The following is a 14,268-nucleotide window of genomic DNA, read 5'->3' as shown; positions in this document are numbered from 1 at the left end:
AAAAATATGTTTGGAGAGTTGATGTTCAAATCTGATTTCCTGTTTTCTTTTTTTGCAAATTTCCAAAAGAAAATACTCAGGTACATACCTGCTTGAAGACAATTACATTAATCAATCTCAACAGGAAATCATCATTATAAGAAATTATACATCCTCCATGTATGTCTGAGTTCAAAACTAAGAAAGCAATATGTTAAGACAATAGAAGGGACTTAAAGGAGCTAGTCCTTCCCCCCAAAAAAAAACAAAACAAAAAACCAACCCCAAACAAACACAACACCTAAGAATTTTAAGGAAAAAGAGGTATAGCTGATAAGATTTCCTGCTTTCTGTTCCTGTCAGTCACAGAAGTCACAGAAGTATTTGCTGCAAATTACAAGGACAACTTTTATTAGATGCATAACTTATAGCTAATTTTTTAAAAATGAAAAACCATCCAGGTAGTTTATTCTTTCCTGCCCTATGAATGTTGGAAATAAATTATCCATCAGGGTGCAAGAATGTGTCTTATCTTCCCATCTGTGAGCTTAATAACTGAATGTTTAATGAACAAGGCCTAAATTTGTCATAGGAGAAGAACTAGTGAAGACACACCGACATCTGGGTAAATATTCAGCAGGTGTTTTTTTAATGACCGCTGCCGGCATTATTCCTAGATATTCAATATTGGCCGATGTCCAAGCTTTGGCAGTGGTTATCTGGTTTTCTGAGCGATAGCTAACACAGGGCCATTTAAGTCAATATCTAGCATTTAACTGGCTATGTGTTATTGCATAAAGATAGGACTGATTTTCATGCAGTCCTATTTGTGCGGTTAACCTGGATATCGGCACTTAATCGGCCAAGCACTGACTCCATCCCTGGACTCCCCCACTAGCCGGTTTTGAATAGTACCTTCTGCTTCGCCATCCTCCCTCACTTCCAATCATGTCATGTCACGAATGCTGTTGCATCTACTCCATATTATAATTTGAATGATTCCAATTTTGTAATGGTGGCAGCAATACCAGACATGCCATCTTCTTGGTGCAAGAACCAGAATTTTGGAATTCATTGCTCGTCTGCTTAAGAACCCAGTGTAAGAATAGTTTTACTGGATCAGACCAATGGTCCATCTAGCCCAGTATCCTTTCTTCACGGACAATCCAAGTCACAAGTACCTGGGGAAAACCCAAATAGTAGTAGCATTCCATGCTACCGATCCAGGGCAAACCGTGGCTTCTCCCATGTCTGTCTCAACAGCAGACTATGGACTTTTCCTCGAGGTTATCGCCCCTACCCTATGGAATTCGCTGCCTAACCACTTAGGCTGTGAATCTGATTCAAAACAATTTAAAGCAAAACTAAAAGCATTCTTGTTCCAAGACGCTTTTAGATAACAACTGTCCTCTTAAGGGCAAAATTTAAAATAACTGCTTTTTTACCCTAACCTATTGTCTTTCCCTTTTATGTTGCTCCTTTTCTATAAATAATTGTAGTTCTTCCCCACTACCCTAATGTTTGAAGTTGTTCCATACGTTACAACAAAACCTTCTGTTATGTTTGGACGTTATCTAGTATCTCTTGTTTTTATGTGCTTTTATGTAATTTTATATTGTAAACCACTTATCTAGTATCCCTTGTTTTTATGTGCTTTTATATTGTAAACCGCTTAGAAATCTGAATAAGCGGTCTAAAAAATTTTTTTAATAAACCTGAAACTTGAACTTGTCCAACCCTTTCTTAAAACCAGCTACGTTAATCGCTCTTGCCACATAAGAACATAAGAATAGCCTTACTGGGTCAGACCAATGGTCCATCAAGCCCAGTAGCCCATTCTCACGGGGGCCAATCTTATTTTCTTCATTTGGATCCTTTTTCCATTCTTTAAAGGATGTTTTTTGGGCTCTAATAGCCTTTCACTTCACCTTTTAACCACACCGGCTCTCATTTCCTCTTCTTTCCACTTTTGCTGATACGTGGAATACATCTGGTCTGGGCTTTCATGACGGTATTTTTAAATAACATCCATGCCTGGTTTACAGTCCTAACCTTGCACATCCTCTGGCAACGCATTCCAGAACTTAACTATTCTCTGAATTAAAAACATTTCTCTTTACAGACACTTTCTATACATGTTGAATAGTCTTTAACTAATTATGCCTCTTGTTTTTTTGCACGGCTGAAAGTGAGTGCTGGACAGGCAAACGAAAACCACATGTGGTTTCCTCATTATCTGCTTTTCTATGGCAAATGTAGTTCTATCCCAATTTCTCACTGTCATGCATTATCTTATTGCACTTCCTCATTCCCCATTTTAGAATGTGAACCTCTTAGATGGTTTGACCGATTTGGTGGGATAAAAATAAACTGCAATAAACTCAAAATATAAATAACACTTTCTCTCATTCGGAATACATGTTTATATGTATCTGATTATTTTGCCATTGTAAGTTGTTTATTATCCATGTTTGGATTGTACTTACTGAATTAAGTGAATTATTCAAAAAGACGAGAAATCATGACCTCAAAGTTAGGGTTAGCATAAGGCTCCAGAAAAAGGAGGACAGATTTGAGACATCCGGGTTTTACTTCCATCGCTTTCAGTAGAAGTTAAACCCGGATGTCTCAATCTGTCTTTTTTCTGGAGCCATATGCTAACCCTAATCAAAATGGCACTTTCAGCAATAGTATACAGACTTTCTTGTTTTGATAACAAAATTTGGAAATGTGGGCCCTTAACCTTTTACATAACTGCAGTACAGTTGTGAGCGTCGGAGCTGTTACCACCGTGGCCGCACTACGGTTTTCTTAAAAAAAAAAAAAAAAAAAGGTGGTGGGGGAGGGGGTGCTACTAGCGATGAAATTGATTTTCTAAAATCTCAAGCACCACTTTTTTTCTAATGGGCTAATTTATATTAATCAACTAGCACAGCTTTTGGATGGCAGAGAAAATGCATTTATAAATTGAGAAATATCTGACTCATTTGCTCCAGTAAAATGTTTGTTCAACGCCACTTACCTCCTGTGGATCCCATGAACTTCGCTTTTTAATATGACGTATGTATCGAAGTACCACGGACCGCGGCAGTAGCAGAAGGCAAGTTTTGCTAAAGCAAAAGCAGTTTACTGGCAGCCACTTTTTTTTAATTTCTTATTTATAATCGACGTGCAGACTCTAGGTAAGAGATGACAATGCTCATTCAGTGCTTTGACTTCAAAGCCGAGCTCAGGCATGGATGACAGAGCTGGGAGCTGGGACACAAAAGCACTCACAACAAGAGGAAGAAATGCGTGTTTACCGGCTTGCATTTGTTAACTCGCTGTCTTCTGATATTGTTCCCCCAGGAGCAGTGGGAATATGTGCTACGCGAACAATGATTTAACATCTGAAAATGGTACTTAAAGACTTTGCCGTCTGGTAGCGATATGATGAAAGGCTCTGAACGGAATCTAGGGACTTCATTTTTTCTCTTTATCTCGTGGTCTCTCTGGTTTGGCCAGCTGTAATTGCATGTTTAACCCCTTAACTAGGCTCTAGTTGTCACTTCTTCTTTTTTTATCCTCCATGAAGGCTTTTTTTTTTTCTTATAGGAAGGCATATCTTAGAATTTGTTGTATATATATATATATATATATAAAGGAAGATGTTTGAACTTCGGAAAAGAAAATGACATGTTTGTTTAGATCAGTGTTTTTCAACCTTTTTACACCTATGGACCGGCAGAAATAAAAGAATTATTCTGTGGACCGGCATCGGCCCGTGTACCGGCGGTTGAAGAACACGGGGCTAAGTCGTGAGCCAGACCCCGCCCATCTCTACCCAATCTCCACCCCAGACACCGCCCCCATAATAGTACTAATTGCACCTTGCATGTCCCGTGCCTCATCTGGAAGCCTTCCCTCTGACGCTGCAACGTCAGAGAGAAGGCTTCCGGTTCAGGCGCAGGATGCCCATAGGAGCCACTGCCCATGGCTTTGTGCACTGACTCAGTGAGGAAGAGGGAGCTGGCGCAAAGATAACGCTGCATCGATCGCACCGTGGACTGGCGGTTGAAGAACACTGTTTTGGGCCTGATGCACGTGCTGGCCCTGTGGACCGGCAGGAAATTTCTGTGGACCAGCACTGGTCCATGGACCGGTGGTTGAAGAACACTGGTTTAGATCATAAAGTAGTTATTACCTTTCACTGTTACATTCTGTGTCAGAGTGGAGGGGATGTATGGTTTTTATTTCACTTTCAAAAATTGGCCCTTTTCAATGCATTATAGTGACATTAAGGTGTCCTCCTTGAATTTCTTTCTTCTCAAATTTGCAGTTAACAGGGAGATGCTTTTAAAACAAGTAGGAGGAAATATTTTTTCCACTCGTAGAATAGTTCAGCTCTGGAACGCACTTGCCAGAGGTTGTGGTAAGAGCAGTTAGCGTAGTAAGGTTTGGACAAATACCTGGAGGAAAAAGGGGGAAAGCCACTGCTTGCCCTGGATCAGCAGCATGGAATAATGCTACTATTTGGGGTTTTGCCAGGTACTTGTGACCTAGATTGGCCACCGTGAAGACGGAATACTGGGCTAAATGGACCATTGGTCTGACCCAGTAAGGCTATTCTTAGGTTCTTATTCTCTAATACCCCCCCCCCTTTTATGAAGCTGTGTTAGCGTTTTTTATTGCTGATCATGGCTGTAAAAGTTCTGACATTCATAGAAATTCTTTTTACCATGGTCGGGGGGGGGGTTTCCCCCATGAATATGCATTGAAAGCAGTGCATGCAAATAGATCTCATGCATATTCATGGTGGAAATCCTGAAAACCCGACTGGATTCCGGCCCTCAAGGACCAGAGTTGCCCACCCCTGATCTAACTGAAGACTTATCACCACAATGACAAAGTTGGTGATAGGTTAAAAAAAAAAAAAAAAGAGGGGGAAAATGCCCCAGTAACAATGAACAAATGGGTTAGAGGCTTACAGACCTGAACTTGGTGTGCGCAGCCTGAGTCTAGCATTTTATCAGGGTTTAAATTTTTGCCTCTGGGTACAAATGAGAAATCAGCCTCCTAAATTATTCTTCTTATTCCAACTGATGCAATAGGTTGAGGTGGCAGGGTCCAGCCTATTTGGTTTAGTGGCAGTGCTACAGATTTTCATGTTCAGGGACCTGAATCTGATTTCTGTTTGCTAGGTTGGCCAGGAATGAGAGCGCTGCAGAGACTCCATTCTGGTCCTTGAGGGGGAGGAGTCATGTCATGCCAACAGCACCGCCTATTGTTAGTACATAAGATTGCATCATTCCAGAAAGACACCATGTGCATGGTCTGCTGCCGAGGAGACTTGCTGCCTCAACTTGACTGGTAAATTAGATTGGATCATAAAATATGGCATAAAAGATCGTTGAAAAATTTTAAAAAGGGGGGGAAACTAAATTTTACTCTAAATAATCAAAAGGCACATACGAGAAGAGTAAATTCAATACAACATGTTTTGACTGAATTATGTACAGATAAAAGGACTCATACACCCAGACAAAAATTTTTTTCATGTCCTTACTGGGGTTGTGCTTTCAATCATTGAACCTTCAAAAGCTTATCTGTACTTTTTATTTTAATTAAATCACTTTTAATTGCTATTATCAATATAACCAATAAATACACTTTCTCATGCTTTGTGGCAATGTGCTCTTATTAAGTCATTCTGGTCTGCCATCCTATTATATTTGGGTTCATTATGGAATAGTCCATTAGTGGAATCCCCAAGGGGGGTGGTTATTTGGTAAAGCTGCTGCTTGTGGGGTATATGGACAAGGAAGCTGCCTTTTATTTCAAAAGGCATGCATGATTGGTCACAAATGTATTTTGCAATATTGGTTCCTCCTAGTTTTTGGCATTGGAGGAATCAACTCCATAGTTTAATTTTGTTTAAGGTTAGGAAGGTGTGTAAGTTTCCTAGAGGAACACAATTCTTTTTGAAAATTTGGGATCCCTATATTCAAAATCTTTCATTCAGAGCATGAAATATGATTATTACTATTCTACATTGAAGCTTTTGTATACATTCATTGCATCACAATACCTAGTAATATGTGTCATCTTCCATTCAGAGGGGGGAAGGGGAGGGAAGTGGGGGAGTATAATAGGTTTTGCAATGGGTCATTTGAAAATATATTTTGAAGGAATGATAAAAAGATGTATGAAAATATAATAGTTGTGAATCTAAAGTATATTATATTTAATTATCTCCTTCGATAAAATGTTATAAATTAAATGAAAAGAGAGCGAAGCACTTAACTTCTTTGCCCGACGGTGACTGAACCGTTTCGGTTTCCTCGGGGGAAGTGCTTCTTTATCCATGCTTCTTAATCTTAATTCTGCATTTATCGAATGGCACAATCGATGACAATTTGTTTTCTGTCTGACCTCTTTGAAGCCGAGAAACATCTTCTGAAAACTTTGACAGATTTTACTAATGACATTTTGATTTTCGATCCTTGCAGTTGTAGAAGAATGGGTGAATGACTTTAGGTTGAAATTTAACCCAGATAATACAAAATTTTTTCTTGCATCCCCATCTGATATGATCAAGGAGGACTCAATAAATTTAAACGACACTATTTATTCCATCTTGCTGACTATAAAAATCATGGGAGTCTACCTTGATCGTAAATTGTCTTTCGATTTCCATATTACTTCTCTGTTTAAAAAAATCTCACTTCCGTATTATGCAAATTAAGAACAATTAAGACATACTTTGATTTTCTCTCATTCAGATTGCTGGTATATTCCCTCATTCTCAGTTCATTGGATTATTGTAATATTCTCTATCTGTCAATTTTCTAAGAAAAATTTTAAAAGGCTACAGATCATTCAAAATGCTGCAGTACAACTGATTTTCGGATTGAAAAGATCAGATCACGTGTCACAGTATTAATATAGACTTCATTGGTTGACAATAGAAGCTAGAATAGTTTTCAAATTTGGTTGTGTATGTTTTAAGGCCTTGAATGGACTTTTACCCAGCTATCTTTTAGATTGCCTCAATTTTACAACTTTTTGATTTTCCTTCTGTAAAGAGATGTGCTTTCAAACGATGTCTTGGCATATTGGGCAGCTATGTGGGACTAACAAGTTACTACTTATACAATTCTCCCTCCGGATTTGCGGGGGATAGGGGCAGAGCCGGACCACGAATGGTGAAATACCGCGAATATCTTCTGATCCGGCTCTGACCCACCCGTGCCTCCCTCCTGCCTTCCCCCCGGCATCCCAGCCTTACCTGGTGATCTAGTGGGCTTTCGGAGCAGGAGCGAACTTCCTATGCTCCAGCCCCGTGCAGATCGCCAATAGGAAATGGCTCTCGAGACTACGATGGGAACTCCCCACAGCCATTTCCTATTGGTGATCTACACGGGGCAGGAGCGTAGTAAGATCACTCCTGCCCGCTAGACCACCAAGTAAGGCCAGGACGCCGGGGGGATGGCTAAACTATGGTTTTTTTCTTTTTTTTTCCTCCTCTCCAAAAAATTGCGAATATGTGAAATCGTGATTGCCGAAACCGCAAATGGGGAGGAGGAAGTGTATATCAATCTCAACCTCTTACCTAATCTTTAGAACAGGAGTGTCCAACCTTTTGGCTTCCCTGGGCCACATTGGCAGAAAAAAATGTTTCTGGGGCCACACAAATGCACAAACACTGCAGCAAGACAGAGGAGGGAGCCAGCAAGACAGTAAACACCCGGGGGAACAGAGGAAAACAATGCATCGCCCTCAACCAAGGCCGCACAAAATACTTCACAGGGCCGCAGGTTGGACACCCCTGCTTTAGAACATCGTTGAAAACCCACTTGTTTGGTAAATATTTTGATGAATTTATTATGATCATACTACTTATGGTTAGTATCTCTTAGCTGTTGACTGCACTGGTAGCTGCAGTATATAAGAATTTATGTTATGAATGGGTCAAAAAGCAAATAGGTTGAAAATATTAATAAAATGTAGTAATCCCAACAAGAGGGAGGGTTGTGGTATTTCAATTCCTTTCATTTGGTGACAGAGAAAAAAAGTCTTTCAGAACACAAGACAGAATTATGAATCCCTTTAACTCTCTTTTTCTAGAAACAAGAACAGAAAATGCTGGCTACCGCATGAGGATAAGTAGACAATAGTGTGGGGAAAGTGATGGAGAATGCTGAATTCAGTACTAGGGTATATAAGCTGAGGTAGAAGTTTGACATAAAAGGGGCAGGAGAAGGCCAGGTTAAGAACAAGAAACTCTGCTGTCTTTCCGGCATTCTGAACTCGAGAACACGGGCTGCATTTTTTTTACCAAAGCAACCTGAGCCTTGAGTCTGAGAAACCGTTTCTTGCATTAGGTACTCCCTGGAGGTATCAGAGAAAAAAATCACGTCCCCACATGAAATGTGAATGTGAAATCTACCAGAAAAAAATATTTATGATCATTTTATGCTTGATTAGACGTGGACGACATCTGTTAGAGGACCAGGGACTGGACAGGAAAAGAGACGCTCGGTGGCAAATGTTAACAGAATTGCTTAGATGGGGCTGGGGCAGGAGTGTCCACTTACTGCCGGGCGAAAACATCGGAATTGTGTTAGTGAAAGCGCAGCTGACAAGAATTCGCTGTGATGGAGTCTGTGTAAAGTGGCTGGTCTAGATAGTGAAATGCAGCTGTTACTTGTTGGGCGTACGGCGTCAATTTATGATCAGGTATTGAGGATAAACTCAGATACTGTTAACATTCAAGGAAAAAGGGCATTAAATTAAAATGCAATATAGTTCTGTTATAAAAAGGGGAGGGGGACAGCTTCAGTTGGTTTATGGTTGCATGTCAGCGTGAAATGAGCTTGGACGTATTTTCAGTGTTGCTTGTCGTCAGAAACTATAGAAGAAAGAAATCTTTCTTCTAATTTTATTGGTTTGGTAAAACTTGGTTGGAAATCCATTTCAGCTTTCTTAGCTTTCTGCTGTGGTTGGAAATTATACGCAGACCCCCCCCCCCCCCCAATACCACTTGCCCACCCAAAATGAGAGGGCCGAGGTTGTTAACATCCTTGTCTATGGGAAGGCATGAAGACAGCGGAGAGAAAAAGAACTGCTTTACGGTCTGATATCTGATCTTCCAGATCCATTACAATGACAGAGGTTCAGCTTTAAGAAAAACTATTCTTGGGCTGTATCCAGTGACAACCCCTCCTGATACTTGTTTGGGAGATTTTATTTCAAATCTCTTTTGTTAGTCAAACAGAAAATACAAAACAATCTAATCTAATGCTTGACTTTATATACCGAGTCATCATTCAAGGAAAGCTCAACTCGGTTTACAATAGTTAAGTTATTGAATAAAAAACCAGAAAAGAATAAGACTAAGTTTGGTAAAGTTAATTTTCAAAGTGTTTAGCAAGTAAAGTAAGTTTTTAAGGATTTGCGAAAAGGTTGAAGTGAGCCGGAACTCCTTAAAAGAAGTGGAAGGTCATTTCACAGTTGAGATAGCTTAAAAATCAGAGTGACTGAAAAATTTAACTCCCTTAATCCCTTTTTTGGAAGGAAGAGATAATTTGAATTGTTGATCAGCTCTTGCAAAAGAAAATCTATAAACATTCCAGGATAGAGGAAGGAGAAGAGTAAACCCCAGGTAAAGAGCTGTCTGAGCAAGAACAATTTCAACCTGTTAACCCCCCCGAAAAAAAAAAAACAACCCACACACCCCATCACAAAACAAGGAGGGGAGAGGGAAGTAAAGCAATGCAAAAATCAATTATTTTTGGGGAGATTTTATAAGGAATTTGGGTCCGGCCTTATCTGTCCTTTTTTTGTGATTTTATTTTTATGCTTGTTTATTAAAGACTTGGCATCCTGTACACCATCACTGCAGGTCTCGATAAGGAATTTGAGCACATATAACTGTTACAATTGCTCCAGGATATATATGTATGCAAAGTTGGGGCCTGATTCTGAAAACGGTGCCTGCCAAGGCAGATGTCTGAAAAACGGACACCTACTGCGTGTCACACTGGGAGCACCGTGTCCAGAATCATGCCTATGCTCATCTACAAATGCCTTAAATATAGGCTAGCTTTTTACAGGCCTACATTTAAGGCATCTGACGCCCAAGGCGGTGTAAACTGCGCCGGCCTTAGGCATCCATAGGTGTACCTAGACATCTCTGTATGCACGCAAACAACATCTACATTGTAGGCGTCCTTCGCCCCATTGATTGGTCCATTAGACAGCGGTAGGTTGCCTATCGCCACCTACAGTCGGGACAACATTTTTAGAATCAGGCCCTTGGTGCATAGAAACATATAATACATTTAATGTCATATATGTAAGGCATTTCCATGTGTGGAGGAGAGTGGACAAAATATGGGTTTTTTAAAAATTATAGTCTACATTATTCTGTCATTTTAGGCAGGTTATGAGACATACCAAGGGCTGATGCATAAGTCATTGCAACTCATTTTTTTTCTCTTGAAAATGCGTCAACACTGGAAATCTAATATATACGTTTGAAAGTGTGTGACTGTTCTTCTTAAAGTTGCAACCCGATGAGATGAGTGCAGCGGTCTCTGGTAGGCGAAAAGGAAGAAGCATGACATTTGGACTCATCGCTTTATTATGACATACAGTGTAGAACATGAACAATTTAAAAGCACTAGGAACAGGGACTCCTTTACAGAAGCTTGCTTATTGCAGCCAAAAATTGCTTACCAAGGTGCGTACTGTGGCATCCCGCGATAACTGTGGGATGTGTGTGCGCTACCAGCACTAGAGGCAGATCTGGGGATGGAAAGTGGATGTGTTCTGTGCTCATCGGTACACCATCAAAAGCGCGGAGGGACACCGGGACGCTGACAATCCCATGCCAACATTTGAGCGCAGGATAAATGTGTGCTGCCGCTTTGAGGGCTTCTGTTTTACGCTCTGAGGGTGTGTGGGTGAACCCCCCCCCCAGTACACTGAAAACTGCCGTTCTCCTTCTCATTTTTTTGCTCTTCGGGAAGTAAGTGGGACAGATTGAGGCCCCGGATGTCTCAATCCGTCCTCCTTTTTCTGGAGCCAAATGGTAACCCTACCCCTGATAAAATTTGACCACTCAGAAACGGCCAAAATTCCTACTATTCAGCAATTTGAAAATAAATATCCAGTGGGAATTGTCTTTAGTAACATCCATTGGCATGCCATCATCCTGCTAAAAGTGATATTGCTATTCCTTTTCCAGAATTCCTCCCCACCCTTGGTGTAGGCCTACCAGATCCGATCCTCACTTTTGTTGTGCTCATACCTCTAGCTGGCCCTAATACGGGGCCTGCCATAGTATCTGAGACCACTGGGACTGCGAGAGGTCTCATCCCTCTATTAGTGGAAGAGTTCAGGACAAGACATTACACCAAGTTCTAAGAAAATAGGTTCTAGGTGTGTTCCGTGACAGCCTGGACACCCTGTTATAATTTTACCCTCTTGAGAACACTCCAAATGAATGATGCAGACTCATGGCAGGGTACAAGTTTGGCATAAATTCTTTTCTCCCGTTGTTATAGTTGCGATATCTGATGGAAAGGGTCTTTTTGTCAACCTCTATCCAAGCTTCTCTTTGAGATAACAGTGTTTCCTTGCCCGCTCCTTGCTAAGTTACAAAGGACTGTATTCTTCATCTGCCATAAAGCAAAAACATGTGACCTCTAAGACAGGCAGAAAATACAGAGCAAGTTCATGTCGGATGTATTTTGCTATATGACGTCCAACATTTTAATAGTGGTAGAAGGAAGAGAATACTGCTCGGAGATAAAGCGATAATGGTTACTGCGGATGGGCAGACTAGATGGGCCATTTGGCCTTTATCTGCCGTCATGCTTATTGACTGACTAGTTTTCCCTGAGACGGGAAATAAAAAGGTTTCTCTGGAATTCCTATGATAAAATGTTATTTTGTTTGCAACATTTCTCTTGTTTTGATTTTGTCTAGATGGTATGGAAAACAATATGTCACATGGGGTGGGTGTTTTGTCTACTGGCCATTTGGTTATTGCAGATATATGTATATTTTTTTTTCCTCAATTCTTTTTGCATGACGACGGGGAAACCAAAACGACCCAGTTTTTTCCAGCTGACTTTTCTTTACTGTGCATTCCAATTCAATAATAATGAAAAAGAAAACAAACTGGGTTGAAAGTAGGCATTTTGACGGGTGATTGTAGGGGTTTTTTTTCCCCCTAGTGGGCATAGAACTGTTACAAAAGTCAGATTAATGCTTAGATCGCTTTCTGTAATAAACTAAACAAGCATTAACTTACACATTTTCCATACAGTTGTGAAAACCTGTAATTTAAGAAGTAAAATTCATAGAATGGTAATAAACAATTTTAATATCACTGAAATGCATGGTTTATAGTGCTTAAACCCTGGCGTTCAAAGCAGTGCAGCGCACAAGCCCAACCATTAAATGTCTCTTAATTAAAAAAATGATTTAAAATACATTTTTTTGGTCTTGAAAATAGAATACGGCATTCAGAGTTCTACTTGGCAAATTTAAATGCATGGTGTGCCATAATTCATGCTTAAGCGTCACCATGTTAGGCAACCACATTGAAGTTGCACAGAATTCAAAGCTGCCTCCCTTTTGGGCAGTGTAGAAATAAAGAGCCACTTTTACAAAGCCACAGTAGCAATTCTTCTGCGGCAAATATGGCACAGCCCATTCAGTTCATTTGGACTGGGTCGCATTTGCCGCATCGGGACTCACTGCTGCGGCTTTGCAAAAGGAAGCCCAAAGGGATTTATTTTTGTTCTGCTTCCTTATGGCTAAAAATTGCTCCCTTGATATTTAAATCCCACGACCGTTGTGTCTCTTAAACAGCAGCCCTGGCATTTAAAGAGAGAGCTAGATTGATAGTGCCGGCCATTATCTGAACTGAAAATCCAGATATAGAGACTTCCGGCTGGATACGAACAATATTGGATCAAATCTGGTTCCGTCCCCAGGCGGCCCCTGCACCACTCGGGTTTTCGGCAACGTTACCTCTATTATAAGCAGTCACTGGCATTGAATTTTGCTGGCATAGGTTCTGAAATTGACCTGGTACTGCCAGACTGTGCCACGGCAGTCGGTGGCACTTTGCAATTGAACAGGGTTTGAGTCTTTCCTGCCCAATTAAATTGTCTTATCAGATCCTAAGGTCCAGATTAGAGAATGACACGGGAACAAATTTCTCCCCATCCCCACAGGAACTTAATTTCCCCGTCCCGTCCTTGAGAGTTTCGTCACTGTCCCTGACCCATTCCTGTAAGCTCTGCCTTAACCGCACAAGCCTCGAACACTTTGAGGTTTGTGCAGATGAGGACGGAGCTTAGGCATTGGTGGAATGAAGCATTATGACATCACAATCTGAGCTCTAGAATGTTGCTACTTAGGATTTTAAAGTGTCTGAGGCTTGTGCAGATGAGGACGGAGCTTAGGCATTATGACATCACAATCTGAGCTCTAGAATGTTGCTATTTAGGATTTGAAAGTGTTTGAGGCTTGTGCAGGAGCTTGCAGGAACGTGGCAGTGACAGGAAAAGAACTCGGGATGGGACGGGAAAATGAGTTTCTGCGGGGATGGGAGAAAATTTTTCCCTGTGTCATTCTCTAGTCCAGATTCTTAAATGGCGCTGGAGGTTAGGCCCTAATGGGCTCACAATCTAATATTTTATTTTTGTTTGTAGTTGGAGCAATGGAGGGTAAAATGACTTGCCCAGGGTCACAAGGAAATCAACCCCTGTTTCCCAGGTTCTTGAGCTGCTGCACACTAGTCTATGCCTCTACTTCTGAAGGTGTTGAAGGAAGGGAAGTCTTAGCCAGCAAATAATCAAGACACATGGGGTAGGTAGAACCGACGTTTCAGCCTTCATGCGCTATGCTGTGAGGGTCTACAGTTTGTCCTTATATATAGTGGGTCCTCAAATCTGATTGGCTGGGACTTGAGGTGAGCGAGGCAGGAAAGCTCATTGGTCAACAAATTTGAAATTTTGGTGAGAAAATCGGTTGGTTTCTTTTCCCATAGGGTGGAGAATTCTCTGCTGAATTTAAGGATGTTCTCCCGTAAAGCTGAGTTACTGTATATATTCCACCAGCCACGGAAGCCTAAGAGAACTATAGATCTACATTGTTTAGTGCATAAGTTAATAATATATAATTGTGCATGTGTGTGTTTCATACACATATGTATTTGTATGTGCATGTGTATATATTTGTAATTAATTCTGATATATTTCTCTCTCTCTTCTTTTTATAAACTACACC

At 40.7% G+C, this 14,268-nt stretch overlaps 1 protein-coding gene across 9 annotated transcripts in view; it reads left to right on the top strand.

Annotated features, from left to right (window-relative positions):
- Window positions 1–14,268, top strand: part of FOXP1 (forkhead box P1) — an 825,883-nt gene that overhangs the window by 506,299 nt on the left and 305,316 nt on the right. Inside the window, exon 1 of one of the 9 annotated variants that reach the window (XM_033926377.1) lies at window positions 13,815–13,848. The exons of the other annotated variants lie outside the window; for them this stretch is intronic. The gene's annotated coding sequence lies outside the window, so the exon portion shown is untranslated. Of the gene's footprint in view, window positions 1–13,814; window positions 13,849–14,268 lie in introns of those variants that run through there. 9 annotated transcript variants of the gene reach the window in all.

This window comes from Geotrypetes seraphini, chromosome 17 (assembly GCF_902459505.1).
Source record: "Geotrypetes seraphini chromosome 17, aGeoSer1.1, whole genome shotgun sequence".
NCBI classification, from domain to species: Eukaryota; Metazoa; Chordata; class Amphibia; order Gymnophiona; family Dermophiidae; genus Geotrypetes; species Geotrypetes seraphini.
The sequence above is the reverse complement of the archived record's forward strand: the minus strand, read 5'-3'. Positions and strand labels throughout refer to the sequence as shown.